The 15,633-nt window shown below is 40.5% G+C and overlaps 1 protein-coding gene across 9 annotated transcripts in view; it reads right to left on the bottom strand.

Moving 5' to 3' along the window:
* The window catches only part of NEDD4L (NEDD4 like E3 ubiquitin protein ligase), a 374,946-nt gene that overhangs the window by 154,228 nt on the left and 205,085 nt on the right, over positions 1 to 15,633 (bottom strand). The window contains exon 1 of one of the 9 annotated variants that reach the window (XM_084629497.1): positions 10,508 to 10,525. The exons of the other annotated variants lie outside the window; for them this stretch is intronic. The gene's annotated coding sequence lies outside the window, so the exon portion shown is untranslated. Of the gene's footprint in view, positions 1 to 10,507; positions 10,526 to 15,633 lie in introns of those variants that run through there. 9 annotated transcript variants of the gene reach the window in all.

The following is a 15,633-nucleotide window of genomic DNA, read 5'->3' as shown; positions in this document are numbered from 1 at the left end:
AGAACACCTTACTAGATGCCTCAAAAGTCCAAAATCAAGAACGAAGGATAAACTGGTTAAAAAACTGACCTGGTTTAGAGCGGAAGTGAAGGCAGCTATAAAATTTTTTTTAAAAATATATATAACAAATAGAAGAAAGGAGACGTTGATAGTAATGAACATGAATCAGAAGTTAGGAATTGTAGAAAATTGATAAGAGAAACCAAAGGATACAAGGAGAAATCTCTGGCTAAAAGAGTTAAGGACATCAGAAAGGAGTTTTTAAAATATGTTAGGAACAAAAAGAATCCTGACAATGGTATTGGTTCATTATTAGATGGAACTGGTAGAATTATTAATAATAATGCAGGAAAGGCAGAAATGTTTGATAAATATTTCTGTTTTGCATTTGGGGAAAAAACAGATGATGCAGTCTCATCACATCATATGGTGATGACAATATTCTTTCCATTCCACTAGTATCTTATGAGGACATAAAAACAGAAGCTATTAAAATTAGATATTTTCAAAAGAGCAGGTTCTGATAACTTGCATCCAAGAGTTTTAAAAGAGCTGGCTGAGGAGCTCGCTGGACCACCAATGTTGATTTTCAGAAAGTCTTGGAGTACTGGGAAAGTTTCAGAAGACTGGACAACAGATGTGCCATTTTAAAAAAAAGGGTAAACGGGATGACCTAGATAATTTAGGCCCATCAGCCTGACATTGATTCTGAGCAAGTTAATGAAGTAGCTGATATGGGACTTGATTAATAAAGAATTAAAGAAGGATAAAATAATTCATGCAAATCAACATGGATTTATAGAAAACAGATCCTGTCAGACTAACTTGATTTTTTTTTTTAAACAGGATGAAGTTTGGTTGACAAAAGTAAAAGTGTTGATGTAATAGACTACTGAAAGGTGTTTGACTTGGTACCACACAACATTTTGATTAAAAAACTAGAACCATATAAAATTAACATGGCACACATTAAATGGATTAAAAGCTGGAATATGGTGTTCAGTTTTGATGCTCACAATTCAAGAAGTACTTACCCAGAGAACCAAAATTTAGTAATGGGCTCTGCAATCTAGCCGAGAAAGATATTGTATGATCCAGTGCCTGGAAGTTGAAGCTATACAAATGTAGACTGGAAATCAGATAAACTTTTAACAGTCAGGGTAATTAATCACTGGAACAATTTACCAAGGGTTGTGGTGGATTCCTCATCAGTGACTATTTTTTTTAAATCAAGATTGGATTTTTTCCCCCCTAAAAGATCTGCTCTGGGAATTATTTTGGGGAAGCTCTATGGCTTATGTTACACAGGAGGTCAGACTAGATCAGTGGTTTTCAAGCTTTTTTTCTGGGGACTCAGTTGAAGAAAATTGTTGATGCCCATTACAGCTGGGGATGAGGGTTTTGGGTGTGGGAGGGGCTCAGAGCTGAGAAAGAGGGTTGGGGTGCAGGGGTGAGGGCTGCGGGGTGAAGCTGGGAATGAGCCGTTCAGGGTGTAGGAGGGTTGGGGTGCAGGAGGGGGTCAGGGCTCTGGGCTGGGGGTGCAGGCTCTGGAGTGGGACCAGGGATGAAAGCTTTAGGGTGCAGGAAGGGGCTCTGGGTTTGGGGGGGCTAAGGGCTGGGGCAGGGGATTGGGACGCAGGTTAGGGCATGGGTTTACCTCTGGCAGCTCCCAGTCAACGACAGAGCCGGAGTGCAGAGGCAGGCTTCCCACTTGTCCTGGCACCGCAGACCACGCTGTGCCCCAAAAGAGGCCAGCAGCAGGTCTGGCTCCTAGGCGGAGGCGTGCGGCTCTCGCCCGCAGGCACCGCTCCCCACCCCCAGCTCCCACTAAAGTGTGGAGCCTGTGCTCAGGCATGTGCGGAGCCCCATGGCCCCTCCGCCTAGGACTAGGACCTGCTGCTGGCCGCTTCCGGGGCACATCACAGTGTCAGAACAGGTAGGAACTAGCCTGCCTTAGCCGGGCAACACCGCCGATGGGACTTTTAACGTCCTGGTCGGTGGTGCTAACCAGAGCTACTAGGGTCCCTGGATGCTGAGTAAGGCGACCCAGTGCCTTACATATCACGACCCAGTACTGGGTCATGACCTGAACTTTGAAAAATACTGGACTAGATTATCCTAATTGTCCCCTCTGGCCTTGGAATCTATGAGTCTCTTAGTAGGATTGGCTTTGAGAATTTAGACATTGAACTTGCATAATTTTCTCTTTCAAGGATGTTGAAAAGGTTGGTCTTTTAAACTGTACCTTTAGCAGATATTAGAACTATTAAATATCAGTTTGCACAACTGATAACCCATGTGCTACTGTAAGAGTAAATGAACATCTATTAGAAATTTTTCCCTTTTTAGAGGCATATGCTAAGGACTCCCATTATTGCCTCCTCTTTTTGACATGGTGATGGACTCATTTGCCCAACTGATATGAAATAATCCTAATATAAACAGAAATTCAACAGAAAATAGGGAACACAAATTAACCTATGCAGACGATGTCATGTATTTGTTATGAATCCAGCTCAACACTACTAAAATTGAATGAGCAAATCTTAAAATTTGGCAAAATATCAGGATTTAAAATAATCTACAAGTCAGAACTCCTGGATGTAGGTATGGGCTCTGATCTACAGAAAGATATAAAAGATAAATAGAAACTCATATCTACTTCAGTAAAACACCTGGAAATACACATTATTGAAATACAGCAAGACTTCTATAATATTAATTATATTCCTTTAAGAAAGAAAATCAAAACAGACCTTGAAAATTGGTTAAACTATGACATATCATGGTTACGCAAAACTGCAGTAGTTAACATTAATATCTCACTGCAAATTAACTTCCTTTTCCAAACACTCCCGGGTTTTGGTCCCAAGAAATATATTAGATCAATGGCAACCCATGATAAACAAATTCATTTGGAGAAATAAGAAACCCAGGGTTACACAATCTATTTTCCAAAGGTCATGGCAAAAAGGAGCATTAGCTCTACCACACATTAAGCACTATTATCAATCTAGTAAGTTAAAAAACCTGATATACTGGATAACACCAAACCCTAATAAGCACTTGGTAGAACAGAACTAGCTCATTACTGCGGAATCAAACTCCACATCCACTGTTGTGCAATCAAACTCCACATCATCCCCTGGATAAAGAAATCCTATAAGCCAAAACCATTATATAACCCCGTTTTATGAAAGTAACAATAGAAACTTGGGATAATTTATTTAGAAAGCTAAGTCCATGCCCATCCCATGTAACACCCAAAGTAGACAAAATAGAATTTAACCCCAATAAATCCTGGAAAGTTTTGACCTATGAGAACTCATAGGTATATCAAAATTTGGCCAACTGTTTAGAGATAATACATTTAGATCACTTGATAAAATACAACTAGCAAAAGACACCAACATTCCAGTATATCAATACCTACAATTGAGACATTTTTCAAACCACCTTCACAAAAGGCAAACCTCAGCAGAAAATTGACAGTATTTGAAAATCTATTCGCTACACCTCCTTGAAACATAATGGTTTACTCTCCATTCTGTACAAAGTAATCTTTAACTGTTACTTAAAGGAAATAACCAAGTTTCTGAAAAGATGCAAAGCTAACAGACATAGGCAGAGACACGAAAACTGAGATATGGAGAACATATGCAGCACTGATCCCACACCTCAAACACACATAAAAGAAAATTATATTAAAATTCTTTATCGTTGGTACCTAACTCCACTTTAAATAAAACAACGTTATGATACAGGATGGGCAAATGCTGGAGAGAAAGTAATGAAATGGGAGGATTTCTCCACATATGGTGGATGTGCCAACATATTAAAGACATTTTAAAAAGCCGTTAGAGACTCCAGAAGGGAGATAACAGGGTGTCAGTTGTCAGATAACCCATTAGCATTTTTATTAAATGGTTTTGAAAACTCTGCATCTTATAAAAAAAAGCCACAAAGAATTGATCACTCATCTCCTAGTTGCTGCTAGAAGAGCAAGGTGGTGAAAGAGGAGTGACTCCCCTAAATCTTTTGACTGGTATCAAATAGTGTGGGACGTTCTGGTAATAGAAAAATTAACTTATCAAGTCAGAATTGTACAGGGGAGAAGGAAAACAAAGATAACTACTGAGAAATCCAGTGGATCTTTTTGGAGTTTGCTGGTCACTGCCCACAACCAAACCTAATCGTTTGAGAACTTCTTGGAATATTAAGGGAGAAACCACTTCAAGAACAGCCAAAGTTAAACTCAAAATTAAGATATTAAAATAAGAAAAACAGATCGGAAGAAGGAGAAAAGCATAATATTGTGTAAGGTTTTGATAGGACAACTAATGAATAGGTTACAAATCTAAACGTAAGAAAAACAGAAGTGACCCATGGCCAAGACTGCGAGGCCAATGTGGTGGAGAACCTCCGTGTGAGAGCTGGAGGAACTGGAAAAGCTGGAGAATGCTGTGTAGTTTTATTATGCAAAGAGATTGGGGCCATTGGTGGGCCTGATCCTAGATTTTGCAGCTTTGTTTTTGACCACGAAACATGGAGGCCAACCTTAGTCGGCTCCCCTTCCATTTGTTGGAGTGCATTGTGAAACCTGTCGGAGCTCTGTACTAGAACAACAGTGTCATCTGTGTAGTTAAAGTCTGAGAGCAAGTGATCACCCATCTTAATGCCGATGGATCTGATGGAATGTTTCCCATTCCATTGCCTGACAAAAAGAGTGCAGGGGCCAAGACACAGCTTGCTTGACACCAGATACTGATTTAAAAGGTGCTGACATCCGATTCCCAAGACAAACATGAGCAGTGGTTCTGTTCTGCAGCTTGCAAATCAAGTACAGCAGAATGGTTGGGACATCTACACCTTTTAAGGCCTTCCATAACACCACTCAGTCAACTGAATCAAATGCCATCTTAAGATCAACAATACACTATGTGCAGGGGCTTCTCGAACTCAAGGTGTGTCTCCGACAGTAAGTGGAGGGCCAAAATGGTGTCTAATGTGGACCAGTTCCTCATAAAGTCTGACTGCTGGGGGCAACACTTCCGATGCAGCAGGGGCTCCAAATGCGCCAGCAGAACATGTTCAGGAATACCTTCCCTGGCACAGACAACAAGGTGACCAGCCTGTAGCCTCTTACATTCATTTCCTTGCCCTTGTAAGGTGAGGATCACAATACCATCCTTCCAGGCGGTTGGCAAGGTTCCAATTCTCCACACCAGACAAAAGATGGCCAGAAGTGATTCTACCCCAGGGTAGAGAGCGCTTTTTATCAACTCTGGGGAAATGCCATAAGCGCCGGCTGTGCATCCCTTTTTCAGTTTACAGATGGCGCGCTTCACTTCATCCAACGTTGGTGCATTGGTACAAGTGTTTGGATCTGAAACCAGAGTGGCTGCTAAATTGTCCAGCTCTGAGCAAGTGGTAGGTGGCAATTGGTTCAGGGCGCTGTGATAATAGTCCACCCAGTGTGAGGGGATGTCATCATCTGATTTACATGGACAGCCTTGGCTGTCTTTCAGGATGCCGTTCATAGCGACTACCGCTGAGATTGCAGATCATGCAGAATGCTGGCTTTAAGTCTCCTCCAGCTAAGCCAACAAATTCTGAAAGTTCTGTCCCCTCTCCCCCAAAATAGCCATATGCATTATAACTTTAACTGAGCATGGTATGCCTCTTGCTTCCTCATCCACCAAATGATCACCTCTTATAAATAAATATAACAAATTTTATTCAGAAAAAATATTTAGCATGTATGGCAATAAAAATGCCCATGTTAAAATAATTGTTATTTTAACCACCTAAGTGGAGAGAAAATTAAAAGACAATCTGTATATTAGAAAGTCACAAATCCACTGATGTGCATGACACTTCCTAGGTAAGTAAAATTTGAGGTCCTTGCCAAAAGGAACTTACAAAATAAGCTTCAAGCCAATGTACATTAATATCTTTAATATGAGTACCCCATCAATTTAAATGATGCTACTGGCGATAGATCAGTCAAGTACATACCATAAGTGTTTGCAGGATTGGGGCATAAGATCCACAATCCTATTAATTGCTCTGTGCAAGGGGGCTCCACCTCCATGAAGCAGTTGGAAGGCTCATGGCAGCAGCTTGCAGGATGGAAGCTTAAATCAAACCAAATACATTTATTACATACCATGGTGAAGTTGTGGAGAGTAAAATAGTAAACAATCTGCAAGGAATATTGCTTGGGGGGGAACGTGTATTTTTTCCACGTTTTGCCACATCACTCTTCCTATCTTTTGTTTTGATACTTCTCATTTACTTTGTCAATTTCATATATTATAAAAATACATATTTACATGCCAGCACAAGTGTAAATGGCACAGGAGCAGCAGTTAATAGTGGAAAGCTTGAAAAAAGAAAAATTCCTGAAGATATTTGAAAGAGGGCAGTGAGACACATTAGTGCAAAGAAAAAGGAGGGCAATTCCAAACATAGGAGCAGACTGGAAAAAGGACACCCTGTCTCCAAAAGGACACCTCAGTATCTCAAATATCTCCATCCTATGTCACCGAACAAATACATTGTTTAAGCAAGAAGAGAGAGATTGCAATAGTGCTAATTACTGCTTGCTGGGCTACGCATTCTTGTTACTTAACCATGGGTATCCATATCGTATCATGGATTAGTACCTGATAACACCAGTATACTTGTGTTTATTACATATATACATACACACAAATGTGTAATGCCTAAAATACATTAAAAGTACATCACAGATGAATTCATTTCCTATAAACTTTAAATAAAAATTGTAAATATATATGTGGTCTTATTTTTCTACTTCCATAGGATTTTTATTTTGTTTTACCTTAACAATGCAGGAATTAATTATGATGAACATTGTTATTTTGATGAAAGTTACTATATTCAGAAACTACATGGCAGCTGACATGTCAATTCACAGACCAGCCACAAAATAAATACAGCCAAAATTGTCTCCAAGTTTTATCCTCCATTAGCTTAACATTTCACCGGAAAGTAGGGTTGCCAACTTTCTAATCCCACAAAACCGAATACCCTAACCCGCCCCTTCCCCCAGGCCCTGCCCCTGCCCCTGGGACATGACATTCCCTTTCTCTCAGTAGCTCGCTCTCCCCAACCCTCACTCACATTCACTGGGCTAGGGCAGTGGTGCGGGAGGGGGTGAGGGCTCTAACTGGGGGGCGTGGGCTCTGGGGTGGGGACAGAAATGAGGGGTTCAGGGTCTGGAAGGGGGCTCCACACTGGGGCAGGAGGTTGGGGTGCGGGAGGAGGTGAGGGCTCCAGCTGGGGGTGTGGACTCTGGGGTGGGGGATGAGGGGTTCAGCATGCAGGAGGGGGATGCGAGTTGAGGCCAGCGGTTGGAGTGCAGGGGGGGTGAGGGCTCTATCTGGGGATGAAGGCTCTGGGGTGGGGCTGGGGATGAGGGATTTGGAAGTTTAGGAGAGGGCTCTGGGCTGGGGTGCATGAGGGGATGAGGATTCTGGGTTGGGGCCGAGGATGAGCAGTTTCGGGTGCAGGAGGGGGCTCCGGGTTTGAGGGGGGCTCAAGGATGGGGCAAGGGAGCAGGCTTACCTCCAGCAACTCCCGATCAGCAGCACAGCGGGGAGGCTAAGACTTCCTGCCTGTCCAGTACTGCGGAAGTTGCCATTAAGTCCAGCTCCTAGGCAGAGGTGCGGCAGGTAGCTCTGCGTGCGCTGCTCTTGCCCACTGGCACCGCCCTTGCAGCTCCCATTGGCCATGGTTCCTGGCCAATGGGAGTATGGAGCCGGTGTTTGGGGCAGGGGCAGCATGCAGAGCCCTGTGGGGCCTCCCCTGCCTAGGAGCCAGACTTGTTGGTCACTTCCGGAGTGCAGCTCAGTACCAGGACAGGTAGGGACTAACCTGCTGCAGACTGGAGCCACGAAGGTCCCTTTTTGACTGGGTTTTCCGGTCAAAAACCAGACACCTTGGTCACCCTACCTTAAAGGGGGCCAAGCTAGATGATGCCTACAGGGGAACCTGGGATAAAGTCCAGGAGTTTCTCTTCTCCAGAGCAAGTAGAGAGAGCGAAGGCGCTGGTAGAGGAAGAACAACATTCTCCCAGTCATCATGTCTCCTTGGTCTTGTCTTGGGAGAAACAGGGCCCTGCAAAAAGTCTTATGGGCCTTATCCAGCCTGACACCCACAGCATCTATATGCTTTCCAAGTAGCACAAAACAATGATGCTTTGTTTGAGAAGCCCAACACAGGCAGATATACCATTCCAAAGTCACGCAGAAGCCAGCAACTGATGTTTAATATGTTACAGCTCTCCTAACACATGTAAGACTAACTAAACTAAAAACGTATGCCCCAAAGTTAGTTAAAGGCACCAGTCCTCTCCAGGGAGAACACAAACTAAAACTGAAATTTCTAGATCTCGGCCATAACAGGTCAAAGAACATGTCCAGGTGAGAATGCTTCAATATAAGACCTTCATGTCTCTGAAACACAAAAATTGCTTGTCCTTGCTGTCCTTGACACTTTTTACCTTGGCATACAATCTTTGATGTGAAACTTCAAAGAGATTGCTACTGACTTAGAAAAGTTAGGGAGCAGTGTCAAAAATCAGAATTACAATGGAAGATTTGTTTGAACTTTAATTATGTGTGAGAGAGGTGCCTCTCTAATACACCAGCTACTCTTTGCTACTAGCAATTTCTCACAGACACTGAACAATTCTTACTTTGCACATAATATTCCAAGCTCTGACGTGCTTCCCTGCACCCTTCCCATGCTCCGGCAGCATATGATGCCAGAAATGAGATTGGGCAAGGTCCATAATTTAACTAGAGTTGTTTACATCTTAAAACTGGAAGAAGGTGGAGAATGACCTTGAAATTCATCAAAGTGAAATTGTAGCAAAACTGATGACAAATGAACTCAACCGAACAGAGAAAAGTGTATGTGCTTCTGAGCCATTGTTTTAGACAAAGTTTATTTATGCTATGGTACTTCACAAAAATAAGTTATAAAGGATAAAAGTGCATAATCAAGTTTCAAATATCTGATTCCACAATTATGTGCTCTACTAATACCTGCTTAAGGAGAAAGAACCCACTTCCCCCGTTTTTCCTCCCCAAGACATCAAAAGAGGCCATATAATAATCTAAAATTATAAGGACTTAGTGCCAGTAACGTGAGAAAACATTAGTAAGTTTGTGGGCATTATCCACAGACATTTTAAATTTAAAGTCACCCCCTAAAGCCTGTGGTGGTGAACATTAGCAAAGTACTGTACTTATTTTCAGGATCACTTATTACAAGCTCCCAGTGTTTTGGTAGCTCAACTTTAAAAACTCTGGTGATCCACATAACCAGTCGAAAAATTAAGTGGGGTAAGAGTATTGTAATGAACTGGCTAATGTGTATGTGTACTGTGGTAAACCCAGGACAAACAACTACAAAAGGGGGGTAAAAAGAAAAGGAGGACTTGTGGCACCTTAGAGACTAACCAGTTTATTTGAGCATAAGCTTTCGTGAGCTACAGCTCACTTCATCGGATGTAGTAATTAGTCCCAGAGGTTTAAAAGGCCCCTCCCTATCCACTGAGGAGAGAGAACGATGGGGCAATAAGGTTCAGCTGGAAAAGGGGTTGCTAGGGAAGCAATTAGGTTCAGCTGACTCCAACTACTTGGGACCTTTTTAAACCCTCCCCTGGGTGGTAGGAGGGGGAGAGTGAGGGAGTGAGAGGAGCAGGGAAGTTGCCAGTAGGCTGTTTGCAGCAAGACACCAGACCTTCCCAGTAGGGAGGCTGCACTCGCTCCCCAGAAGGGAAGGAAGACAAGCACAAGGGACTGACTGAGGAGAGGAGTAGCAGGACCCAGCGCCACCTATAAGGATTCGCCTTACCCCAAACCTGAGTCTCCAAGGTTAAAAAGGACTGAGCCTACTGAGGCGAACAAGGTATTTTGCCACAGTACCATTGCCTTCTATTAGATACAGCAAGAGCCACTCAACTGACATAGACCCTATACTACTGAAAACTAAAGGCTCCCTTATCTCAGAGCAGTAAGTGTCTGTTTTTGAAGCAGGATATAAGTTCCTCCCAACTGTCCCTGTTAATTGCCATGTGGCTCTGTGTACTGCACAAAAATATCCATTAAAATGTAGGTGGTCACAAGTTAACAATATTTAGGTCTTCCACTGCTACATTTTCCATTTCCCTGCCACTTTCTTCTTTGTTCTCCTTTTCCTGTCATCCTTGTGCTTTAGATTTTAATGAGTAATCCACCTTGTTAAAGATTTAAAGAAATCAGATGTCACCTCTAAGTCTCCAAGGACTCAAATGCTTAACTTGGCGAAATGCCCCATTCGTATCTACTTATTGGCAGTGGCACTAACATTTAAATAGCCATCTGTATTTGTTTTACTACCTTGAAAATCATACTGGACTAGTCCTGGGATCCACTCCGTTTTTAAAAAGGCATTACGTTTAATTTCTGCTGCTCTTCTCTCTTTATCTTACCAGAATAGGGTCCAAATGTCCTCATTGCTGCAGTGCATGAAGGGGAAGCCAGAGAGAGAGAGTGGACCTAAGAGGGGGGAAAAAAGAAGTATAGGTTCTGAGGAGCGCAGGCCTCTCCAAATGCCCATGCCAGGCCATGAATCTGTGTTATGGAAGGCATCAGGCTGGAGTCGTGGGCATGCTTTACAGCAGTCCTCAATCAACCCAGACGATTGATAAAAAGATGCGGACAACATTAGCATAAGGTAACACTGACTGCTCCTTTGCTGATAGAAAACAAAGGGGAAAAGATGGGAACATGATTCATGAAACCAACAGGGTGGTTAGGGAACTGTATGGAGGAGTTGGTCCTCTGCAGGATTTTAAGACACCTGTAGATCTGGAGGGACAAATTCCCTGACCTTCCTTGGGAGAGAGCGAGCGCAACAAACAGCAGTTTCACAGAAGACTCCATAGGAATCTCCGTTTCCTTTTCTTTACACTGGATTTGCCTTGTTGGGGGATTATCTAGACCTTAATCAGAGGAGGGGAAAAAAACTTTTTTGATCATCCAAACCTCTGCCAGGGCAAGATTAATCCTTCCTACCATAGTCTGTCTAGAAAATCCCCTATAAAACAGACTCATTAAAACCAAATTCACCTTCTTCCAAAGAATGAACAAATATCCAGTATCTTATTTCTTAATTCTGCTATCCCATCAACATTTAGGCTTTACACCCAAACCTTCTGGAAGTTTAAATTTTGGCTATGAAACTTGTGGGCTGAAACTTGATGAGGATTCAGTGGATAAACACATTTTTCTTTCATACTCTGTTTGAAAGCTCATACCCCCATTTGCCATTTAGAACAAGAGATTGTTATACTAAAATGATAGTTCGCTTATACAAAGTTATTAAAACTCTTAAGTTTTCCCATGACCTTCAGATTCAGTTGAGCCGTCAGCATAACGGGATTTAAAAATCCATTTACAACGCATTGCAATTATAGGTTTCTAAGTCTGTATTCAGTCAACATCTAATTTCAAGAGCAACAGCCATTTCAAAATAACAACCTTTTGTTTTAAACCCTGACTTTATAAATTCTTCTGCTTAAAAATTTAAAAGGCTAGATCTTTTACAGTTATGATTCCATGTCAAAAACCGATCAAAATTAACAATAGGTTTCAGTAAAACTAACTAGAGAGTATTATTTTCAAACAGATCTGTCTTTCACATTTCATAAGTTAAATTACTCATTTTCTAGGCTATCAGTACATATAAAAAACAAAATCAGTTTTAAATTTATTTGAGAAACTCTTAGCTAAGCGTCTGCCATCATTTCCATTATAAACTCTGTTGACAAGTTTATAGCTTGGCTCTTAAAATTTGTATCAGGTTTTAACCATGTGTACAGTTTCTCATCACAGATTAAATAATTTAAAAAAAACCTGTCCAGCTGTTTTTCCCCTGACCACCACCTAATATTTAAAAATTATAATTTATTTTATCTGAGGTTAGGAACTTTGTAAATTCTTTTTAGCTACATGAGTACAATAAACTGGATATACGTATCACAAAGATTTCTTAGACAACCATCATTCTATCTTGATACCATTAAAAACTCCCACAAATACCCTACATAGTATATTATCTTAAATGATAAACTGATTCCTCCTTATATTACTGACAACTTATAAAACACAGAAAATGGTAACAGCATTTTCTCAACATAAAATATTATACCAATATTGTTGGATCATATTAAAGAAGTTCTGTATTAAAATCACAAATGAGTTTGATTCCCCAGAGTTTAAATTCCAGGGTATTACTAATGAAGAGGTCTCTTGGTTTTTGGTACTGTTTCTCTCCCTCTATGTGCGAAACTTGCAAGCTGCTAATTGCGTTAGTACATTCTAAGACAGAGTCTGTTCTCAAAGCAATTCACAGAGAGAGACTCAAAGCAATACTCTAACAACAGAAACAGCACCCAGAGACTCCCCGCCCTTTTGTTGTATTAACAATTGTGATTAAAATAGAGGTAGAGGATGTATGTGGATGGATGCTTGGTGTGGATAATAACTGAATGATCAGGGAGGTGCCAGCCTAAGAATCCAGTGTCCCTCGGCTGAAGAAGGCGTCAAGTGGAAATAACCAGAGGACCCCCCGGAGGGCAGACTGGAATCCACCCAACAGCCTCATGAATGGGAGAACCAAAGAACAAGATAACATCTTGGAGCCGTCAGGAATGTGCTATCTGCTGATTGATTCAGCAACAGCATGATGAAGCAATTCCCATAGACTGGCATAGGAAGAAATTCCTATAAAAATAGACTCTAAAAAGTGAGAACTTTTGGGGTCTGATTCTGCAAACCAACTTCCAGGAGCATCAGATGAGCATCTGACAAGGCCCTGCTCCCTCCTCATGTCCAGGCCACCTGGCCAGTGACTTGGCATGAGCAACTCTAAGGCTGGTAACTATGATAACAACCTTGCAGAACCTGTGTGTGGGGGTGTGTGTGTGTGTTTGTATGAATGAATGTGAGAATAAATATGAGATTGAATGGAATGTTATAGCTATAACTAACTGCTTACTATGATTCTTTCTGTATTCACAATAAATGTGGTATTTTGCCTTTTTCCCTTTAATAAGATCCTGCTGGTTTTTATTTTATTGGTACAACAATATTACTCAATTGGACTGCAGTTCACCAAAACTCCTGCAACTTTAAGGAAAAGTCAGGCAAAATATTTAATCTCTCCCTTTTGTCATAGCCTTCCCTGCTGCTGAGAGTTCTAGTTTGAAAACGATTAGTCTATATAAACTAATGAATGAATCAGTGGACTTAACAACTTCAACTGTTAGTGGTGAGTGAGGAGAGAAACAGAGGGTTAGAGAAGTGTGTTAAAAACGTTCACCTTCTGTCTCTAAAGGCTTACGTTGAAAGCATGCAACAAGTTCAACAAGTTTGCCAGTTTCAGTTTAGCCCTCAGCCCTTATTTCCCCACATTTTAAAAGCACCCCCCCCCATAATTTAGTACAGTAATTGGCAACTTTCCTCAGTAAATAGATTAAGAATAGAACAGCAGTGACATAACAGGTCAAAGCATGTTGGCTGTGCTATGTACAGAACTCTGCAGAATGTATTCCTGTATATAACTAGCTATAACCCACATTTCCAGGAAGTATAACTTTATAAAAATGACAGAAAGCTGCAACCGTTCATAGATACAGCACTTTCACCAAATTTTTGCACCACATAACAAAATATGGCTATGTAACATGAAAAATACACCCTCCTCTTCCGCCAAAGCAAGGTATCACCAAGCTATTGTTCACTCAGATTTACAGATGGGGGATTTCTGAAGCGTTACGTGCCATAATAATCAATGTTTACTAGTTCCAAGAGCTAAAATGCTACCCACAGTCCTAACAAAGAACTGATGTCCAAGAGTAATAGTACTTTTCACACCGTTTTTAGTCAAATATGACACCACAAAACATTACCCCAAAAAGCCAGTGACTAATCTACAGCAGTTGATTAAGGGACTTTTCTCCATAAAAACAAAGGGGCATATCTGAATATTGGACACCCAGTATAATATTTAATATGCTAATTACACTTTAAAACATTTGTTTTTAAATTACACTTTTTTTTTAAAATGACTCTCAGAAGGATGCAAAAATGTTAATTATTTAGACATCACAAAGTTTGATAAGTGTATTAAAGAACAGGGACCTGTGGAGCTAACAATCTATTTTTAGACAAGATGCAAGGAATGACAGCAAACAACTGTAGGGAGAGTGAAAGAAAAAAAGGAGGGCAAGGGTTACAATAACATTTTATTTTTTTACTTAGGTTTTTTAAAGTGAAAAATTGAAAAAGGAAAAACAGCCAACCATTGCAGGATTATGCAAGTGCATGAAATTCTGAAAGTGAAACTGACTAGTAACAGACTATGCACTCTAGACCATATTTCAAAAAAGGTTAGGTAATAAGTTTCATTTGGAAAAAAAAACAATTATAGTAAAACTGCAGGTGTAGTTTGTAACAATTGTGGATTTTATATTATTATTTTATCTTATTGTTTTAACTTAATAGTGTACCTGTGAGGAATGGATTGTGTGCATTCGGGATGACAAAATGGGGAAGTGGAACCTGCCTTATCTTGGGGGCAGAAAGAGTGCCTGTGGGGAGGGAGGGAAAGTAGGGCAAAACTGAATCAGAAAAACCTCTGCCCACTTCTTCCAGGTGTACAAATGTGAGAGGAAATTTAGGTTTACAACTAGAGTTGCCAACCCTCCAGGACTGGCCTGGAGCCCCCAGGAATTAAAGATTAATCTTTAATTAAAGATATCATGTGATTAAATCTCCACGAATACGTCTAATGAAATTTGGCAACCTTATTTACAACAAAAAACTCTAGAAAGGGTTAATTTGCCTGCTTTAGGGTTTTCTTGCAAATTATCTACCATTACTATGTATTCACAGTGGTCTTTTCCTGGCAGGTAAAGCCTAAAATCAAGCCTCACCACATTCCATTAGGATTATAATTATCTCTTGCTAGATCTTCTAATTCTGGGTCAGTACATTTAAACAGGACAGTCATTCATGCTTTATTTAATAGTATTACATTATTAAGTAATAAGTATAAATATATTTACAGCTATACTTGCTTATCCATTTAGATGACTAAGTCATGAAGTAAATAGGATTTAAAGTATTGGTGTGGACTTAAGTATCATCTACACATGGGTACACACTCACATGCAAATATAAATCACTGCCGTGTTTTATAAAACCCTCAGTTAACTGTCACATATCTTTTCTGCATTTTCCCCATAATTTCTATTTAGATATAAATTTATTGGTTTTACTCTATGTAAATACAGATTATTTTCCAGCAAGGATGCGTGACATCAGAATTGTTTCTATGGTATGACAGGAGTTCTTTAAGAGGGAACATATTTTTAGTCATCTATCACATGTGATGAACACCTTTATTACACTGTGGTAATATTCCTCTATTAAGATTTCTGAATAAATACTGCAATATATACAAATATGCATCTGCCCACTCGGCAATTAATCATAATATATTACGCTCAAGACAAAAATGTTCCCAATTTTCCATGTTGTTAAGGTACAC

Source organism: Lepidochelys olivacea (assembly GCF_965140295.1).
Source record: "Lepidochelys olivacea isolate rLepOli2 genome assembly, chromosome: 5".
Taxonomy (NCBI): domain Eukaryota; kingdom Metazoa; phylum Chordata; order Testudines; family Cheloniidae; genus Lepidochelys; species Lepidochelys olivacea.
This window is presented reverse-complemented; position numbering and strand designations above follow the sequence as displayed.